At 41.6% G+C, this 22,113-nt stretch overlaps 1 pseudogene; it reads left to right on the top strand.

Annotated features, from left to right (window-relative positions):
* The first annotated feature begins 11,131 nt into the window (after positions 1–11,131).
* LOC142108376 (Ig mu chain C region-like) lies at positions 11,132–16,411 on the top strand (annotated as a pseudogene).
* Positions 16,412–22,113: the final 5,702 nt, after the last annotated feature.

Raw genomic sequence — 22,113 nt, 5'->3', positions numbered from 1 at the left:
AAATCTATTATGGGTGGCAAAACAGAGATGGAACTCATCTGAATATTTTGCACAGTCAGGCCAGCGCTACCATTAAGCGATTCAAGGGGGTTGCCTATGGTGCCGAGGGTGGCAAGGATTGGAGAGCCTGAAACACTGAATGAGTGTCACGTACCAGTAGGGTTAGAACCGGATCCTAGTAGTTCAGCCGGGATTGGCGTTACTCTCGCTAGGGGCGCGGAGTCTAACAAGTGAAAGGTGTTCACCAGTGATTCCCGCAAGGGAATATGGGCTTTTGCGGCTTCCACTTGCAGGTCGCGGTCCCCTAAGGAAGTTCCCAGAGAACCACAATAGAGAGAGCGTAGAATCAATTAGGGATAAACTTGCCACTTGATCGAGATGATGCCGGTTTTGTATTAGCGACGTTGCCACTTGGGGGTGGAAATAGCAGGGAGATACTGCAACGTAGATACTCGGAAGTTGGCTTGCAGACGTAGAATATAGTTGCCACTTGGGGGGTGCAGACCGGAGCTTCGGTAGCGAAGCCACCAGAGGTGGTGTTCCCGGAGGAATAGTGGCTTGGAACCTCGGAGATGAGCAAAACACAGGAGCTGTATCCAATACTAGAGTCAGGGACTGACTGAAAGAACCAGCATTGAGTTCTGGTCATAGGGTTTAGATATAGTGCAGGTCCTAGGCAGCCAATAGAGGGCAGTGAGAACACAGAAAAGGACTAGACAGCTCTGCGCATGCGCAGAACACTGAGCGCTGAACGGAAGAGGGGAACAGACAGCGCTGGACGGTGGCAGCGGCGTGGAACCAGGTAAGTGAGTTTTGTTAAACAGGGGGGGAATCCTGGTGGAGACCTCCAGAGTTAGCGGGGACAGGCGCCGGCTCCCGCGGAGACAGCGGGAGTCCGGTGTGTGACAGTACCTCCCCCTTTAAAGGTGGACACTGAACACCTAGGACCTGTTTTTTTTCGGAAAACTGGAATGAAATTTTTTCAGCAGAAGAGGAGCACAGATGTCTGCAGCCCATACCCAGGAGCGCTCTTCGGGGCCGTACCCTTTCCAGTCAACTAGATACTTGATTGTTCCCCTAGAACTCTTGGAATCCAGAATATGGCTGATCTCGAATTCATCAGTTTGTTGGAGGGAAAGAGGAGTAGTAGATGTAACGGGCACAGTGAATCGATTAATGATGAGCGGTCTCAATAGGGAAATATGAAAGGCATTAGCAATACGCAGAGTGGATGGTAGTCGTAACTTAAAACAAACCGGACTGATTACTTGAATGATCCTATAAGGACCAATGTAGCGAGGAGCCAGTTTCATACAGGGTACTTTAAGACGAATATTCTTTGTAGATAACCATACCTTGTCGCCAATCTTCAACAGAGGAACAGCTCTGCGTTTCTTATCTGCCGCTAACTTGTAGCGAGTGGAGGATTTTTTAAGTGCCTTTCGAACTCGAGACCAGATGGATAGAAAGTCCTGCCGAAGAGTGTTAACTGCTGGTACTTGGGTGGGAGGGAGGGCTGAAAATTCCGGCATGCGAGGATGGTGCCCAAATACCACGGAGAAGGGAGTGGATGATGTGGATTCATGAAAGGAATTATTGTGAACAAATTCTGCCCAGGGCAATAAATCCATCCAATTCCTCTGATTGGCTGAGGAAAATATCCTGAGAAACGTTTCAAGATCTTGGTTTACCCTTTCCGTCTGGCCGTTGGTCTGGGGATGATACGCGGAGGAGAATTTCAGACGGATGCCCAGAAGATGACAAAGGGACCTCCAGAACTTTGAGACAAACTGCACCCCACGATCCGAGACAATTTCCGCGGGACAGCCATGCAGTCGGAAAATCTCCTTTACAAAGTGTTGAGCCAGACATACTGAGGACGGAAGGCCGATGAGTGGAACGAAGTGTGCCATTTTAGAGAAGCGGTCCACAATGACCCAGATGGTATTGAATTTATTAGCTGGGGGTAAGTCAGTGATAAAATCCATGCTAATATGAGTCCACGGTTTGGTAGGTAGTGGAAGAGGGTGGAGTAGCCCCTGTGGGACTTGGCGGGGGGTTTTGTTTTGAGCACAGGTAGGACAGGCAGCCACGAAATCTTTAACTTCAGAGTGGAAATTGGGCCACCAGTACTGTCGAGAGAGTAATTCTGATGTTTTACGGGAGCCAAGATGGCCTGCGAATCGTGAAGCATGGGACCAGCGTAGGAGACTCTTCCGTAAATGAGGAGGAACAAAAGTTTTCCCCTGAGGGGGAATAGGAGCTGGAGTTGTTGAAAATAATTTTAGACATTTAGAGTCCAAGATAGGACGTTCCGGCAAAGTGTCTGTTCCCAGATTACCTGGAAAAGCCCGAGATAATGCATCCGCCTTCTTATTTTTTATTCCGGGTTTGAAAGTGACCCGCAGATCAAATCGGGTAAAGAAAAGCGACCAGCGGGCTTGACGTGGATTCAGGCATTGGGCTGTCTGGAGATAGAGTAAGTTTTTATGATCCGTGAAGATCGTAACTGGATGACGAGCCCCCCTCCAAAAGATAGCGCCACTCGTTTAGGGCCAATTTCATGGCCAGAAGTTCTTTGTCCCCGATGGCATAATTGCTCTCTGCTGGCAGAAATTTGCGGGAGAAGAATGCACATGGATGGAACCTGCCTTGGGAGTTTTTTTGAGAAAGGACTGCCCCCACACCAGCGGAGGATGCATCCACTTCTAGAAAGAAAGGAAGAGAAATATCGGGTTGCTGGAGGATAGGTGCAGAGGAAAAGGCTCTTTTGAGAGAATGGAATGCTTCCAATGCTTCTGGGGACCAAACCTGTGGTGTTGCTCCTTTACGGGTAAGAGCTATCAGAGGTGCCACAATAGAGGAATAACTAGCAATAAACCGTCTATAATAATTGGAGAAACCCAGGAAACGTTGAATGGCTTTGAGTGTAGTTGGTTGGGGCCAGTCGATTATAGCACGAACTTTCCCGGGATCCATTTGTAGGCCTGATCCAGACACTAAATAGCCCAGGAAAGGCAATTTAGAGGCCTCGAAAATGCACTTTTCCAACTTGCAGAATAAATGGTTGATGCGTAATCTGGAAAGAACTTCAGCCACATGTAGGCGGTGAGAGGAAAGGTCTCTGGAGAATATTAGGATATCGTCTAGATATACCACTACATAGGAATATAGTAAATCACGGAAGATTTCGTTAATAAAGCTTTGAAAAACAGCAGGAGCGTTGCATAGGCCGAACGGCATTACCAGGTATTCGTAATGCCCGTCCCGTGTATTAAAAGCCGTCTTCCACTCATCCCCAGAGCGTATCCGAATCAGGTTGTATGCACCGCGGAGGTCGAGTTTAGTGAAGATCCTCGCACCCTTGATGCGATCGAATAGCTCGGTGATCAAAGGAATAGGGTAGCGGTTTTTAATAGTGATGGTGTTCAAGCCTCTGTAGTCGATGCAAGGACGGAGTGCTCCATCTTTCTTCTTCACAAAGAAAAACCCCGCTCCGGCAGGTGATGAGGAAGGTCTAATGAAGCCGCGTTGCAGATTTTCCTTGATGTAACATGTAGTAGCCTCTGTCTCGGGTAGTGAGAGCGGATAGACTCGGCCTCGAGGAGGGGTTTTCCCCGGAAGGAGATCGATGGGACAGTCCCAAGATCGGTGGGGTGGTAGGTGTTCGGAAGAGACTTTGGAGAAGACATCCACAAACGAAGAATACTGGTGCGGTAGGATAACCGTAGTGGGTTCTGGAATTTGCGTGAAGCCGAGAGGCTTGACTGGTGTCAGGCAGTGGTGAGGGCATGCTGGGCCCCATGCGATGATTTGTGATGAGGGCCAATCCAGATGGGGTGAATGAAGATGGAGCCATGGTAATCCAAGGATGATTGGGCTGATGGTCAATGGCAGGACGAGAAAGGAAATTTTTTCCCAGTGGAGGGCCCCCACTTGCATGGAGATAGGTTTGGTACGTCTAAGGATACTGCCGTGAGGGAGACGGGAGCCATCGATGCCAGTAGTGGCCATGGGCCTCCTCAGCGCAACAGTGGGTAGCGCAAGTTGTGTTACTAACGATTGTGATATAAAGTTCTCAGCTGCTCCTGAATCCAACAAGGCTTTGGACGACCTGGGCCCTGAAAGAAGATGCAAGGTGACAGGAAAAGAACAGGTTAGATCTGGAAAAGAAGTTGGAGAGGAAGTAAAAGTCCCCAGACTGACCTCTCCAGTGCAGGCTAGGGTTTGTCGTTTCCCGAACGCCGGGTGCAAGAAACCAGGAGGTGACCAGAATCTCCACAATATAGACATAATTTGTTTTTCATCCTTCTCTCCCTTTCATCCGGAGTTAAACGGGAGCGCCCCAGTTGCATAGGCTCATCCGTAGACGTGGGTGGCTGAAAGCGAGGAGCTAGCCGGAGGGTAGTACGTCTAGGAAAGTCTTTCTCGGACGATCTTTCCCGAAGCCGGAGATCTACCCGGTTGCAGAGAGAAATTAATGCGTCTAAGGTGGGAGGTAATTCTTGAGTCGAAAGGGCATCCTTGATTTTCTCTGACAGCCCTTGCCAAAAGGCAGCGACAAGCGCCTCATCATTCCACTGGAGTTCGGAGGATAGAGTCTGAAACTCAATAACGTATTGAGCCACAGACCGTGAGTTCTGACGGAGTCTTAGGATGCTTGTAGCAGCAGATGTTACTCGTCCTGGTTCGTCAAAAATCCTCCGGAATGCTGAGGTAAAGGCTGTAACATCGTTGAGGAGTTCGTCATTACGCTCCCATAGAGGAGAGGCCCATGCTAGGGCTTGGCCGGATAGGAGTGAGACCATATAAGCCACTTTAGACCTGGAGGTAGGAAAATTCTGAGGTAATAACTCAAACTGGATGGAGCATTGATTTAAAAAACCACGGCAGGAGTTAGGGTCACCATCAAATTTGGAAGGAGTTGGCAAACGCAGAGAGGAAGCAGCTGCAGGAGGACCCTCAGCGACTTGTGGTTGTGGTTGAATAGCCGGCTGAGGCGGAGCCACCTGTAGTGCGTCTAAACGGGTAGCCAGAGTTTGCAGACATTGTAAAAGTTGCATCTGAACCGCATCTTGGCGCTCCACTCTTCCAACCAAGTGTTGAAGCATATCCTTGGCGGAAGGTTCTCTATCAGGATCTGACATGGCTGGTTCTTAGTGTCACGTACCAGTAGGGTTAGAACCGGATCCTAGTAGTTCAGCCGGGATTGGCGTTACTCTCGCTAGGGGCGCGGAGTCTAACAAGTGAAAGGTGTTCACCAGTGATTCCCGCAAGGGAATATGGGCTTTTGCGGCTTCCACTTGCAGGTCGCGGTCCCCTAAGGAAGTTCCCAGAGAACCACAATAGAGAGAGCGTAGAATCAATTAGGGATAAACTTGCCACTTGATCGAGATGATGCCGGTTTTGTATTAGCGACGTTGCCACTTGGGGGTGGAAATAGCAGGGAGATACTGCAACGTAGATACTCGGAAGTTGGCTTGCAGACGTAGAATATAGTTGCCACTTGGGGGGTGCAGACCGGAGCTTCGGTAGCGAAGCCACCAGAGGTGGTGTTCCCGGAGGAATAGTGGCTTGGAACCTCGGAGATGAGCAAAACACAGGAGCTGTATCCAATACTAGAGTCAGGGACTGACTGAAAGAACCAGCATTGAGTTCTGGTCATAGGGTTTAGATATAGTGCAGTTCCTATTAGGCAGCCAATAGAGGGCAGTGAGAACACAGAAAAGGACTAGACAGCTCTGCGCATGCGCAGAACACTGAGCGCTGAACGGAAGAGGGGAACAGACAGCGCTGGACGGTGGCAGCGGCGTGGAACCAGGTAAGTGAGTTTTGTTAAACAGGGGGGGAATCCTGGTGGAGGAGACCTCCAGAGTTAGCGGGGACAGGCGCCGGCTCCCGCGGAGACAGCGGGAGTCCGGCGTGTGACAATGAGTCACCTAAACCCACATGGAGCACTGACTGCTGACATGAAGGAGAAGCAGCCAACAGCTTCTTACATGTGAAGCTGTTGTCTGCGTCTTCTTCATCTCAGTCCTACGCTGGAAGTGTGACACTTGGCTAGGATGTCACAGTAGAAGGAGGGGGGATTGCGCCGCTTCCAAGCCTCCAAAAGTGTGCGTGGGAATTGTGGTCAGAGCTCCTTGGCCCTGTGTGGAGTGATTACTATATGCAACAAGATTGCAAAAAGATAAATGCAGATTGATTACAGTCCACATGTCTCTTAGACACAGTGGAGGCAGGCAACTATAGGCTATTCTGCAATCTTAATTAAGTAATAACATGCAATCCAAACGTTTTAGTTTTAGTCATAGTAGCTATTAGTCATTCTGTGCTCAGCAAAAACAATGGAATGTCAGGAACTAGTAAATTTCCCCCTTTCGGCCACTAGGCTTTAACCTTTTATCACCTAATGCAGCTGCGATGTGCTCAGTCATCTATACCCTGAAATCTCCTGAGGATTTTGCCAATTGAGGAAGCAATTACATTACGTTAACTTTGGGACTGAGAGTCTGATTCAGGTAATGCGTTCAGCTCAGTATACAGCTGGATACCAAGGTGTTTTGGACTCTAAATGGGTAACCATCTAAAGGATCATGCTTGGATCATCTCATCCCTGATTCGTCAGTGAATGGGAAAGACGACCTGTAATTATGGTAATATATTTTTCTAGGAGACATAAATGTATTCATCTTTTGCAAGGTAAATCATTAGTACTAACGTGCAGCAATATTGATATATTATTGATGATATTTTGGGGGGGTACTCTCTGTAAGTAGGGTAATAAATGTTGGCAATTGTGTACATCTAGACTGAAGTAGAGTTTTACTGATTCATCTTTCATATTTTGGATCAATGTTTGATTAGAGGTTTACAATGGCAACAGTTATAATGGAAAATGCTTGCTAAAATATTAAGTAATTCCTGAGCAAGAAAGAGGATAGAGATTGGATCTTGTTTCTTTTACATGTTGTAAATTAAAGACATAGGGTCTGATTCATTAAGGAAAGTAAGGCAAAAAATTAGTAGGTTTTCTCCTGGACAAAGCCATGTTACAATGCAAGGGGTGCATATTAGTTTATTATTTTGCACATAAGTTAAACACTGGCTGTTTTTTCATGTAGCACACAAATACTTGATAGCTTTATATTTACACTGAAATGTAATGTTGATCTAGGACATGCCCTACCTCAAATATAAATCTGTCCCCGCATTTTAAATTTAGCTCCCCCTCCAATGCAACATGGTTTTGCCAAAGTGCAAAGTTACTCATTTTTTTGCTTTACTTTCCTTAATGAATCAGGCCCATCATTTTATGGCAATATGTAAAAGGAGATGCAGAAGGGTCATACGGTCATTGGGTTGTGTATGTAAGGAAAGAATCTACCTTGGCTACATAAATGGTTCAATTAGAATGTTGATATGAAGCTTAAATATCTACTTTTTATGTTGTAGCACCATATGTAGCTTAAATCAGCAGTGTTTGGATGAATGTAGAGAATAGCAAAGCAGTGAAAGGGATAATAAACTACAATAATAATAATTTCTAGCTCATCATTGTTGCTTGACCAGACAGTAACTAAATATACATAGCATATGCGTGGCATAAATACAGGTACAGTTTGTAAATGGAAGTTTTCATTCTGTACTGAATTTTAAGTCAGGTATTGATAGTTAAGAACAGGCTGTGAATGTACTTTGCTCACATTGTGTTGAACTAGAGTTGTGTGTCTAGTATATAACCTAGATCTTAGTATCACAAAAAGCTATACAGCTAGTGCTCTGGGTCAGAAGTATCAGGATAAAACACTGTGTCAAGGATACATGGATAGAGGAATATATCTTATTTATTGATCTAGAGACCTGACTCTATGTTAACAAGATAGAGCTTTGTGTCTGGGGTACAACAGAGGAATGTTTCTGGGGTAGTGCTAAATGTCTATGTAAAGCGCTAAGAAATTTGCTGGCGCTATATAAATAAATGTTGATGATGATGTTGATGATGATGTCTGGGGTGTCATAAATAAAGTTGATTGACTGGAAAATTAGAGTAGAGCTCAATCTATGGAGTGTCAGGATAGAGCTATATTTTGAGCTTCAGGTTATAGCTTTATATTTCAGGTATCAGGGATAGAACTGGTGGTATCAATATTGAGCTATGCATAAGATTCACAAGAGAGCTTTGCATCTGTAGTATCAGGATAAAACTTTTCGTCTCAAGCTTTAGGTAGACCTTTGTGGCTGGGAAATCAGGATACAGTATTTTGACTTGTCTAGTCCAGTGTTTCCCAACTCCAGTCCTCGGGGACCCCTAACAGTGCATGTTTTCCATATCTCCTTGCTGGAGCACAGGTGTATTCATTACTGACAGACACATTTTGAAAGATCCACAGGTGGTCCTAATTATTTCACTTGTGACCTGGAAAACCTGCACTGTTAGGGGTCCCTGAGGACGGGGTTTGGGAACCACTGGTCTAGTCAATCTGAGATAATACTCTCATAGATATTAGGCTAAAGCTGTGTTTGGGTTATCAGAATAGAGACTAAGGGTCGAGATTTGAGGGGTAGGATATCAGAGATTTAATTAGGCATCAGACCAGAGTTGTATCTGGATGTTCAGATCTGAGCTCTGTTTTGGGGTATCGTGAGTAGAGAGCTTTGTTTGAGATACCATAACACATTGTATCTTTGGGTAGAGCCATTTGTCTCTAGTATCAGGCATACAGCTGTATTTGAGACTTCAGGGTCAAACCTTGCTTATTTAACATGCGCAATAGAGCTGAGACTGGTTTATCAAGACAAAGCCCTGTGTCTAAGTTATTAGGATAGAGCCCTGTGTCTGGGCATTAGGCTAGAGGCCAGTGTCTAGAGCAACAGATGTAGAACTCTCTTTCTAGGTTAACAGAGGTCTATAGCTGGGTTATCAGAAATTTGAATTTTCCCTGAGTCATCAAAATAGAGCTGTATGTGAAAGTTCAGGTTATAGCTTTGTGTCGTTGGACTCTGAATTAGACCTTTGTGTCTGCAGATGGACCTGTGCTTGAAGCGTAATGACATAGCTCTGTGCCTGAGGTATAAGGATAGAGCCCTATGTCTGTGGCTAGGGTGTGCCTCTTGCATTAGGGATAGAAGGTCATCCAGGCATTTGGGGTAGAGCTCTGTGTGAAGCGTAAAGGGTGGACCTGAACTTGAAGCCTAATGACAAAACTCTGGGTATGTGGATAGAGCCTCTGAAAGTACAAACTTAATATGGCTTCATAAAAATGGTATTCAATAACATATATGATTTGGAAAATAATGTACAAAAATCACTACATATATAATTCAGACTACTATGCCAGATTGCTACTAATGCAATTAGTACTTTAGTAATATCCTATCGGATACTAACTGGGGATGAAACAGACATTGTGGTAGGTATGACTTTATGAAGGTATCTAGAGGGCCCCATCACAATTTTGCTATGTTTCCCAGACATTTCTAGATATAACGCTGCATTAAGATGCAAAATGTGCACTGATTGGGTCATGTAGAGTTGGACGCTAATTGTGTTTTTGATGTATAATCCGCTTTTTTTCTTCTGAGCATGCTCACAAAGCACTAGTTTCAGAACTACTGTTTTGTGCGTAAAACTGAAAAATCATTTTATGCTATACCCCCTGAATCACCACTAATTATCAATTAGCATTTATCTATATAACAGTGGGCAATGGGCATTTCATGGAATGGTGTAGCAAAACGTGAAGATTGCACAGCCGTAACTGTGCACCTCTGCAAATTACCCTATTCAGCCATGAAATTAAATTCAAGCTACATTTTGCCGCAGCTTCGCTCATCTCTAGTCAGCAATATCGGTGGTAGTCAGTTTAACGGTACTGACTACCCCGACACAGAAGAGGATGACAAAGAGAACGGTTAACCCTAACTCCTAACCCTAATACCCCTAACCGCTAAAATAATACTTACATTACATCAATGACAACCGGCTCAGTCCATTGTGCCTTTTAGAGGAGTCACAGTTTCTGATGACGTCATTTTGCACTGTCGGCAACAGAACGAGTCGTCCCATCAAGTCATCTGCATACTGGTAAGGTTTTTTTCAAGGTCGCTGTAGTACATTTTCAGAGTCCTCATGTCATCCTCTTCTGTGTTGGGGTAGTCAGTACCGTTAATAGGTACTACACCCAGAAATATAAGGAAGCTAATTGTCATGGTGTGCATATTCTAACTGTGTACAGGATAAATCAGTGTAAATCTCACACAGTATTTATAATAGACAAAAATCCCCAAATGTATTATCCATAGCCGTTTGCCTCCTGTTTATTACACTTAATATGAAAGGTAGCAGGCTAACAATTGTAGCTTTTGTTGGTGATATGTTTTCATGGATACAGCCTCTGTGCTAGTTCCTGGTTCCAGGAAGTTGATAATCACTAGAATAGTGCTAATTCCTGGCTCTGAGTGAGGTCCTATTAGAACTCTGCCCTAAAGCTGTGGGAGGGGCTTCAGCTGATTGTAAAGGAGTGAAAGGAAGTACTTGGACTTGGGGATTACTGGTGCTTTAAGTAGTGAACATATCAATCTATAAACCATCCTGAACTTTCAAGATTCAGTTTAGAATCATTTTCAGACAATTAGCTTTCTTGAGATAGAGAGTTACAGAATATTTTCCTGATCCAACCATCCATAGCGATCCATAACACAGAAATATTTTATAAACATTTCACTAAGAGATCAGGAATAGTCACATAACATTACTTATCTTAACCTCTTTCTGAACATCTTCAGTAATAAGTCATTACATTAACTACAAGCTTGCTTATTGCCTATTAATTGTCATCAATCAGAGAGATGTAGTTCCTGGGGATAGAGATACGGAAAATAGTATATAAAAGTAAACATGATTATTCATAGTTCTGTAATTGCCTGTGAAGACTGGTAATAACGATGGTGCCAAGCATTATTAAAGGAATACTGCAGTTTAAATAGAGTTTCTCACTTATGTGAGTCTCCGTCTGGATACCTAGAGACCTCCACCCTTACATTATTCTTGCAGCCTAATCCTGTGCCTCTTGCGGTCATATCAGATGTTACTTTCCATGTATAATTCATGTTGGCAACAGTTTGAACCTTACCCAGTTGTCAACTCTTCCAGCCTCTGTCTGCCCCATCGGTCTTTCCTCTCATACCGTGCTGTGACAATGTTAAACTTGACAGAGGAGTGACAATGGGCTGTTTTGTTACTGGCTACACGCCTGAAAATGTGGATGTACAGTGGAATAGAGGGAGCATCACATCTGGTATAATGACAACAGGTCCTGTATACAACAGTGTGGATGGTCTCTACAGACCAGTCAGCTCACTATCCCAGCATCAGAATAGCTATAGAAGAATAGAATTTACCAGGGTAATGTGGCACACTCACCCACAAGCACAAAGCAGGAGAAGACATTGAAAGGTAAGAAAGGGGAGATGTATTTACATATGATATACAAGTTAACCCGTGCATGATACTCATGCATTCTGGTCAAATCAAGCTACTTAAGGTGTTAAAAAGGTTCTTGTCATGCATTTGGGCCATAGCCCAGGCCTGAACCACCAACCACTCCCCACTGTCACCCCTGGCAACCACCAACCAATCCCAACTGTCACTTCTCCTTCAAGAAATATATATATATTTTTTTTAAATCTTTATAAACACTTTTAACAATTAACAAATTAAATTAACAAATTAAAAACATCTTAGTATACCAAATTTCAGCCCTTTCTGAATTTTTTTTTCCACACACACTAAGAATTTAGTAGGTCAGTGTATAACTCCGCCCAGCAGGTGGCGCTGCAGCTTGGTTTTATTTTTTCCACACATACACAGACAGACTAACACACGCCACTAGACATTTAAATTATAGATTATTCAATTCAGATTTTTTAAGCATACTTTTGATCATATAAAAAAATCATATCTGACTTACTTGCATGAAATTGATCGTGTAGTTATGATTAGTAAATAGCACAACCGGCGTTATCCATGTGATTGAGGGTGTTCCTTTTTATTTTTCCTTGCTCTCGATCAACAGAGCTGGAATTTAGAAAAAGGTTGGACATCAATCAAAAACCTTTGTTCAACTTCACTAATTATGTAACTATTAGTAACCAGAGCATGTTGTAGAACTGAACATGTTTACTTTAGACTAAAAATGCCAACCATATCATGATGGGTAAATAAGTATCAACATAGAACGCTTTTAAAACCTATTTGTCTTCCTGTCATCTTGTTCTGTCACTATACACTGATCATACATTGCATTAGAAAATTTTAAAGTGAATTTCTCCAAAATAAGATTAAGGACTTAGGTCTCACACAATTATATGTTCAGTGTTTTCCTTTCTATCCTACATCGGTAGTGCTACCCTGTATCCAATCAGCAGTGCAGCTTCTTCTCCAGTCACCGTGCCGGAGGATAACGGGGATATGAATGGCACAATGGGCATGTTTTGCCTGATTTCTCATTTCAACCTGGAAAAAATCAGGTGAAATGGCTGATCAATGGAAAACAAGATGTGAGTGCACAGTCATCTGCCGGACTCTCTAAGAACAGCAGATGGCACATTCATTGGGTATAGCCAGCTTTCTGTTCAGAAAAGGCAATGGAATAAAGGCAGTCAGTACTCATGCATTGTTACACACACTGCCTCCAATACAACTACCATAGCTAATGTCAAAAATTGTCAAGGTGATGTTCAATCAATGGGAACTATAGGTGTTCCAGTAATTGTCAATTAATGTTACAAAAATTCATTAGTTACATTAATTGTTTTCTATTAAATATGGAATTTGTCAGTGTTTCTAGGAAAAAGACTTCACTCTATAACCTATATAACTTGCACAAAAATTTTAACCACTGTACCTCTAGCTGTAACATTATTTTGATACATGTATAGTTACACTGTAGATTTTACTTCACTATTAAGCCACTAGTTCCAAGAAAGAAAAGGAGGATTCTTGCGAATTATTTTATTGATCTTCTGTCCTTGCAAGTAAATATGTATTTTCTTATTATATATTCTTTATTTTTAATTTTAGACAAGATATATATTTAACAGGTTGGCTATATAGGTTTCTATGCAAATACAGCCAAATCCTGGAAAACATTGTGTATGGTTGTGTGTACTTGAGTCACAAGTAAATATATTGTTAATTTAGCAAATTCTTACCAATAATGATTGTTATAAATTAGCAGTTCTCCATTTTATCAAATAACCGCATTTTGACAGTTTTTCTTGTATTCTCTGTAGAATCCTGTTCTACTTCTCCGGTCATTGAAATTATTCCACCTAACTTTGAAGATATTTATTTTATATAACCCATAAGCCCAAAATCACCTGCCTAATACATAGTATTATCATACTACTATTTTGCACGCAGCGCTAGACTGATTTTTCTTACAAACCGTTATTCCTCTGCTGAGCCACTCTGTCAGTCTCTACATTGGCTGCCTGTATTTCAACGAATCCAATATAAAATTCTTCTACTAACATACAAGGCCATCAACAAAATTGCACCGACATACATTTCCTCACTTGTCTCGAAATATCTCCCTACTCGACACCTCTGTTCTGCACAAGATCTACGTCTCTCCTCCACTCTCATCACATCCTCCCATTCTCGGTTACAGGATTTTTTCCGGGCTGCACCTACTTTGTGGAATTCCCTCCCACGCACAGTAAGACTCTCCTCTAGTCTTCAAACCTTCAAGCGTTCACTGAAAACCCACCTCTTCAGACAAGGTTATGATATTCCTCAACCATCATCTTAATTTCCCTAGATTACCCTATTACCATCCTCTACACTGCTAACGCAAGACAACAAACTTCTGACCAACATTGCTACACACATAGCCCACTCAGTACTTTTACCTTTGCAGTCTGGCTGGTCCATTGTGCAATATGATGTAGCACATGCCCTTGTGTTTCTAACTTCCATTGTCCTATAGATTGTAAGCTTTCGAGCAGGGTTCTCTTACCTCTCTGTCTGTATGTATTACCCAGTATTGTCTTATTAATGTTTGTTCCCAATTGTAAAGCGCTATGGAATTTGCTGGCGCTATATAAATAAATGTTGATGATGATGATGATAGTATGAGGACGGCGGAGAACTTTAATGTCATCTGGACAAGGGAGAAAGAGGGAATATATGTATACACAGAAGATCCTGTTCTCCATTACAATGGGACATACAGTGCTACCAGTACCCTAAGCATCTGTTGTGAAGACTGGATGAGTGGGGAGAAGTTCACATGCACTGTCAAAAGTCAGGAATTACCTTCTCCAGTTCAAAACGTTATCTTCAAAAGCAATGGTAAACCCAGCTCATTCGAGACTACATTCTAATGCTTGTGAAAAATATAATGCTTGTATATAGTAAGTGCTCGATGCTTGTCTTAACAAGTTATAACTGTGCTACATATTGAAATCTCAATTACTGGATTTAGGCAAAAGATCCATTATACTATTACCATAGATATTGCTATTAAAGTGCAAAAATCACTGCTGTATAAACAGACATTTCATGTTGCACTGCTCTAATTAAAATATTAAAACTGCATGTGAATATATGATAGTATTACACACATGTAGGACGTTGATTTATAGAAGTATTCACGCATTTCTAAAGCAGCAGAGTAAAATAGTAAGACTACAAAAAAACCCGTCTCATGGGACCCCCTGGACCAGGGGTGGACCCACAGCTGTTAAGAGGGGCCATACGGCTGCCCAGGTCATAATAATGAGGAGAGCGCAGTTGTTGTCCCCAGGTACAGGTGCCTGCACTTCAGCAGCAGAGAACTGTACTTAATTACACCCAGCGGCACCATCTACCGGACACGATCAATGCACAGGCTTTATTTCTCCATCCCCGACTTCGTTAAGAGTCGCTAGCTTGACATTATAACATCGCCACTCCAATGAAGAAGAGCCAAGAGGAGAGGAGCGGCACTGCTTCCTAGGACTAGGCAAGTAAAGAACTATAGGGGAGATGGAAGCATTGAATGAAACCAGGGGTGGGGGTAGAATCCCTAATGCTATTTTTTAATATTCAAAGTTAGACAATGACCTATGAAATGTGCATTTCATTTTTGTACTGCACTACACTCTCTATCCATACGTATTTTTTTTAAAAAAAAACACTAACACCAAGGGTAACTATTACTAATTAGGATCAAGGGGGCACTGTTACTAAATACAATCAAGGGAGCACTATAACTAATATTATCAAGGAGGCACTATTATTATTTACATTAATCAAATGGGCATTATTATTTAAGCTCATCAGCAGGACACTTTTAATAATTATTATCATCAAGAGACACTGTGATTAACTTAAATCATCAAGGGAACACTATTATTAACTTAGATTATCAATCGGGCACTGTTATTAATTATGACAACCAAGGGGGCACTATTATTAATTACGACCATCAAGGGAACACTATTATTAATTATGATCATCAAGGGGGCACTATTATTAATTAAGGTTATCAAAGGTCATAACTGTGTAGTATATTCAGAAGCATATGATTCAAAATTGGTTTAGAAAGTAACTTAATTTTAAACTATAGGGGTCCTTCTGTCTTAAGTGCCCTGGGCCCCCCAAAGCCTTAATCCAGCTCTTAATGATAATGCTTTAGTGTCTGAACCTTACCTAACAGAAACATTAGGGTTTCATTAATGTAAACTTTTACAACGAGGTATGATGATGGGCAATTTTTACACGATGGTGATGGAGATCAGTGTTAGATTTATTTTTAACCTTTGACCTTGTCACTGAAGTTTATTTCAAATTAAACTTAATTGCATTACTAATTATATAAATGTCTTTGTCTTTGTCTTTTCAGATGGGATTCCAAAACCACCATTTGTGTATGTCTTCCCACCAGCTCAAGAAAAGACAGCAATGGCTGAACTGGTTTCAATCACTTGCCTTTCAACAGGATTTCACCCAAAGGATATCTTTATTAAATGGTTACATGGAAACAAAGAGGTCAACAAAAACAAGTATGTTAACACAACTTCCATGAAGAAAGAAGATGAAACTTACTTTGTATATAGCTATTTGTCCATCTTGGCAGCCAACTGGAAACAAGAAGATGTATACACTTGTGTTGTAGGACATGAAGCTCTTCCTGTCTACACAAGTCAACAAAGCATTGACAAGTCAAGCGGTAATCCCTCTCATGTCAATGTGTCTCTTGTTTTGTCTGATACCACCACCTCCTGTTATTAAGCCTCCCCTGAATCTTGTGCTCTCAGTGAGCAGGGTTGTTCACTGTTATGTGGAGTACAACATTGTTAATGTTTTGTGATATGATTGACATATTGATACATGAGCAAAAATAAAATGTATTGTCCAAAACTAAGTTCTTTTATTCAAGTTTGTTGAATATATCCACACAAGTATAAACCATTCTAGATAAACTCTTATTGTATCGGCAGATATTGCATAGTATTGCATACTTAACTCATAGTGAAGACTTTGGCTTAGTCAGATAAGTAGCTTGCAAATTGTAAACCCCATACACTTGTCTTATATATGTCTGCATCCTAGAAGTCATATTCAAATTCTGAAATGTCAGTGCACCATTGTTCTGGGATCCCACATGTCAGCATACCATGGTTCTGGTAATGCCTTAGGATCAGTATACCATAATTCTAGTACCCCAAGTACTAGCATACCATTCTTCAGGGAAACCACTAATGTTAACATACCATTGTTCAGGGACCCCTAATATCAGCCTACCTTTCTTCTGGGAATGCCTAGTGTCAGAATACCATTGTTCTCGGTTCCCAAGTATCAGCATACCATTCTTCAAGGAAACCACTAATGTTAACATACCATTGTTCTGGGACCCCCAAGTACCAGCCCACCTTTCTTCTGGGAATGCCCAAGTGTCATCATACCATTGATCTGGGTTCCCAAGTGTCAGCATATCATTGTTTTGGGATCCCAATTGTTGGTGTTTCATTGTTATGGGATGCCAAGTGTCAGTATACCATTGTTCTGAGCCGCCAAGTGCCCGCATAAACTTGTTCTGAGCTCACAATTGCACCATTATTCTGGGACCTCAACTGTCAGAATACTAATGAATTAGAATCCCATAAGAGGCAATTCCCAATAGAATATACTGTATATCTGACAATCAGTGTGTCGCATAACAATTTTGAAACTTCAATTTCCTTTTAATAAAGGGACAAAAAATACAAAGAAAATGGCTCCATCATTACTTCTGCTAGTAATAAATCCTAGTAAGGACATGGCCTCAAAGAGCTTTTATCTGAGCTAATGGTGTCCTAGAAACAACAGACCTCTTATTTTAAAAAAGGGCATTTACTGATTACATTGATCCTAAGATAATAAATTTGAACCTACTCCAAATTCTAAGCCAATGCATAACATGCTAAGACTAACCTAAAACCTAGCTCTGACCTTGCCTCTCCAAAGTCTAAAAATATAAGAAAACCTAAAAAAAAGATTTAGGTTTGTCCTGATCTTTTTTGGGGAAAAATTCATACACTCTGGGGCTTATGCTGAGTTGGACACATATGTGTAAAAATACTTTTAAATTCCATAACGTAAAAATAGGCATGCCAATATGTATCCAAATCTGCCCCAGTCGCATATGCTCCAGGCTAACATCAGGTACACTAACACCCACATACACCCACATACGCTTTCACCTAACCAGCTCATATGAAAAGTTTTGTATCCTTTGCTTTGATAGTCAAAAACGGATTTGCTATTAGGATTGATTTGAATAGAAAAACTACATAATACAGCGGGTATAATCTTCCTCATGTACGAATGAAAGTAGAGAAAATTTATATAAAAAAATGCCCAAACAATCATATAATAGCGGCTGACTAGTGCTGGCAATCATCAGCATCATCAGCATTTGTGTGTACCAGCTCTCAGGCACCTGCAAGTGATACAGGTACTGACAGACATATATGTGTCTTCATGCAGGTCTGCCTCATTTTGTGCAAACAAGCCCTTATTGTACTAATTCTGAATGTGCAAGCCCTTCCCTCCTCTATTCCACCTCTCAAAGCTTAAGAAAGTGCTATTACCACATCTGCATACATCGCTGGCATACATTTTTTGTGTGGGCATGCGCAGTACATATTTGCATATTTTACACTAAGCAAACATTTTACACTCAATTCGGAATTATAATTGAAAGTCACCATTAAATTTGTAAGGTTGTATGGAACCCAATAATGAGATCTTTGCTAGAGGTTCTTTAATGTCTTAAAGTCCAGCAGCATGAGTAGAGCTACCCCTTCTAGGTAAACTTATAGGAATATACTGTATATGGGTCTTAATAAATTCATGCACTGAATAGTGAGAAATTCCATTTATTTTAAGGGATGGCTACTTTTCTACAAGTTTACCCAAAGTAGAAATACAAATAACGAAAGCTTTACCACTAGGCAAACCTCTGCGGTCACCTAGGGCATTAGGGATTAAGGAGCACATAACACACTGGGTGGGTTGTCTTTACTTTCACTTCGGCAATTTCACACTAAGCTTTGGCCGCTGATATGATGTGGCAGTGGTTGGTGGCTTCTCACCTGTGAAGCTGCCGGCTGGTGCTCCTCCATGTTTGTTATTGGTTGAAAGTGCGTCACCTAGGGCACCAAGGGGGCACAAATTGACCTTGGAAATGAATATTGTTACCCAATAATTACATTCGGAATAAATCAATAATTTTAACTATAACAAAAAAAGGTTAAGTTTCTAAATTCACCTGTGCTCCCAAACACCTGCAGAAAAAACACTGTATAATAATGCCAATCTACAACAAAAAAAATCGAAACCAAAAACAGTAATTTATAGCGCAAATTTTGCCCTATAAATTACTGTTTTAGTCATTTCATCACTGCTCTAATGAGACTCCAAAAAATTTGATTAAAAAAAGACAAACAAGCTAAAACACACAGTAAACTAAATAAAAAAAACAGTTAAAACTAATCTTTACAAAATTATACAAAGTTGCATTGACATTACAAATACATTTTTAAATATTTCATGTCATCATTGTTCTAGGCAATGTTTTGACAATGATTACAGTAATATTTTGTTATTATAATTGTAATTATAACAATTACAACCCTATCCTAATTTTATAGAAAGAAACCATTTAGCAATTTGTTGGTGCATTTGTCTTCCTAACCAAGGGATAATTTTCCAAATTATTCTGAATATTCCCTGTATATAAATTTATGGAGAGGTTTAAATGATATCAACACCTCCAATGTAGGGACAAGTTAAAATTATTTAAACTTTTATTAAAATAACAAAAGTATTAAAAGAGGGTGTTCAAACCTCCTGATGTCCAAATCATCATCCACTGATTACAGTACACCAAGTACCCATGAATTAATTACTAGGAATAAGATAGGATAAGGTAGATACAATTTAGCATCAATTTCATCTACTTTACAACACATGACTTTGTACTGTATGCATTATCTTTAATTCTTATGTCCTGCAAATTATTTATATTTTTACTCCTCCAACATTATATAAATGAAAGATATAGAAATTAGTCTGGCAATAGTTTCAGTATTTTTACTCAAGCTTTAACACAAAATACGTTTCAAAGAACGACCAGCATTTGTATTGTTTATAGCCAGGGCCGCCTTCAGCAATCATGGGGCCCAGTACGGGCCCCCCGTGTCCCCTGCCCCCCCGCTCCATGAGCGCCCCCCCCCTCCCGTGATGAGTGCCCCCCCATGTGCAACAGCAACACAACACATACTTACCACCTGGGGCCCCGCTGGTCTCTGCTACTCTGTCTTCAGGCAGATCACATGATCGCAGGGGGAATGATTCCTCCACCTCTGCGATCGCATCCTGGTGCCTGGCTGTCACGGTGACCAGCGGGGCCCCAGGTAAGTCTGTGCTGCGCTGTTGTACCGGGCCCCCTGGTGAGCCCGGGCCCGGTACAACAGTACCCCCCATACCCCCCTGATGGCGGCCCTGTTTATAGCTATAATAGAAGAATAAGAAAGTGATGTGTAAAGAGATGGTATGCATTGTACAATGGATCCTCCTGAAGTGGGGCGGAGAAACAGTGGTCTTTGTATATGAAGAAAAAGTACAAAGGTATCACTCCACATGAAAACAATGATGAATGCTGTCCTTTGGATATAATCTTTGCTCTGTCCTTAAGCCCTAGTAACACAGTACAAATAATTTAAAGAACAGATGTTTATGTTTCTCCTGCTTAAGCTTAAATGCTCCATCACATGGATTAACTAACCTACAATCATTAAAATATGCTTAAAACTTGAATTGTTTCAAACAATTGTAATATGGACTTCCACAGGTCTGGAGCATGCAAGTTCTTCCTTATGAAAAGTAGAAATGTGCATGATAATCAGCAAATAAATGTTAGTATGGGCATGGCTTACTGGGGAGAATTGACCTTTTCAACCCTTTAATTATATCAATGACATCATGTCTTTCAGTTTTTAGCTGGATAATAGAAGATTGCATTGAGGAGGAAGATTACATCTGGTTCACAGCTACAACCTCCATGATCTTATTCACCTTTTGTGTCTTCTTTGCAATGTCTGTCACAATGGTCAAGGTAATTTCATTGTAATAAAATGGTGTCTCAGGTAGATGAATTACATATTTTGTTACCACTTTTTTTATAAACAGGCAGTATGACTTCATATTATCAATATATTTTGCCAATGGTCCAAATCCCATTAACAGATACCCATTTGCTATTGTTCCTTACATTAAAATGTGATCAATGAAAAGCAATTTTTGATGAAAATATAATACAGTATATAAACCTGCCGTGATGACGTGAAGCTTGAAAACCTATGTTATGCTTCATTGCAAGCACAAAGCAAGCAGTTTGCAACTAAATGTGATCTGATTTTAAGGTGTATTCATGTGCATCAAAGTATTTTATTACCCATGAGTTATCTGCATCTCACAATGTAGTCATTTTAAAATGTTAAAATCGATCCAAGAATCCAAGAATGGTGTTTTAAATTGTAATTGCAATTTGCTCTCATGAAAGTGGCCAATAATCTACTGGTAGCAGAGTCAAAGAGCCACTTCTACATTCTCATACCCCTTGACCTCTCCACTTTCAACACTGTCTACCACTCTCTTCTCCTTGACACCTTTCATTTCTGACACTGTCCTTCGCTGGTTCACCTCCTACCTCTCAGATGGCTCCTCCAGTGCGCCTACTTCTGACTCTTGCTCCTCTCCTCTCCTCCTTCCTCTCTCTGTTGATATTCCGCAAGGCTCTGTTCTTGGTCTTCTACTCTTCTCTATCTACACCTCCTCTCTCAGTGAACTCATATGCTCCTTCGGCCTCCACTACCACCTCTGTGTAGATGACACCCAAATATACCTTTCCTCCCGAACCTCTCACCCTCTTTCCCATCCCATATGTCCAGTTGTCTCTCCACCATCTTCACCAGAATGACTCAATGTTTCCCCATTTGACATTATTATTAATTTTTATTCTTAATTTTTATTTATAGGTAGCCACAAGGTGTCTGTAGCACCGTACAGGGACAAACAATATAACATGGTATAGAGTGAGACAGCACAGTACAATTAACAATAAGCACAGTAACTCAGGAAGCTCAAAGCACAGCTAGAGAGAGAGGCAGGGACGGTGGGGGAGAGGAATAATCCACACACGCTGATAGCCTGAGCAGAGGAGGGAGGGCGTGGATGACAGGTAAGAGCCACAGAGGGATGAAGAGAAAAGAGAGGGGTCGAAGGGCAGAAGGTCTTTGAGGAGGAGGGCTGAGTAGCTGGAGAGCAGAGTTAGAAGTGGTGGAAACAGGAGGAGAGATGGCCCTGCTCAAAGGAGCATACAATCTAAGAGGAGGGGTAGGTAGACAGACAGAGAGACACAAAGGTGAGAGGGAGAGAAGGGTGGAACGGAGGCTGAATCAAAGAAGGGGGAAGAAGGGGAGAGAGGTAGACGACAAGGTGGGTAGTTAAGTGGGAAACTGGAAGGCTTTTAAGAAAAGGTGGGTTTTTAAAGCCCGTTTGAAACTGGACAGATTGGG

Source organism: Mixophyes fleayi, chromosome 1 (genome assembly GCF_038048845.1).
Source record: "Mixophyes fleayi isolate aMixFle1 chromosome 1, aMixFle1.hap1, whole genome shotgun sequence".
NCBI classification, from domain to species: domain Eukaryota; kingdom Metazoa; phylum Chordata; class Amphibia; order Anura; family Limnodynastidae; genus Mixophyes; species Mixophyes fleayi.
Note: the sequence above shows the minus strand (reverse complement) of the source record. Positions and strands in the feature narration are given on the sequence as shown.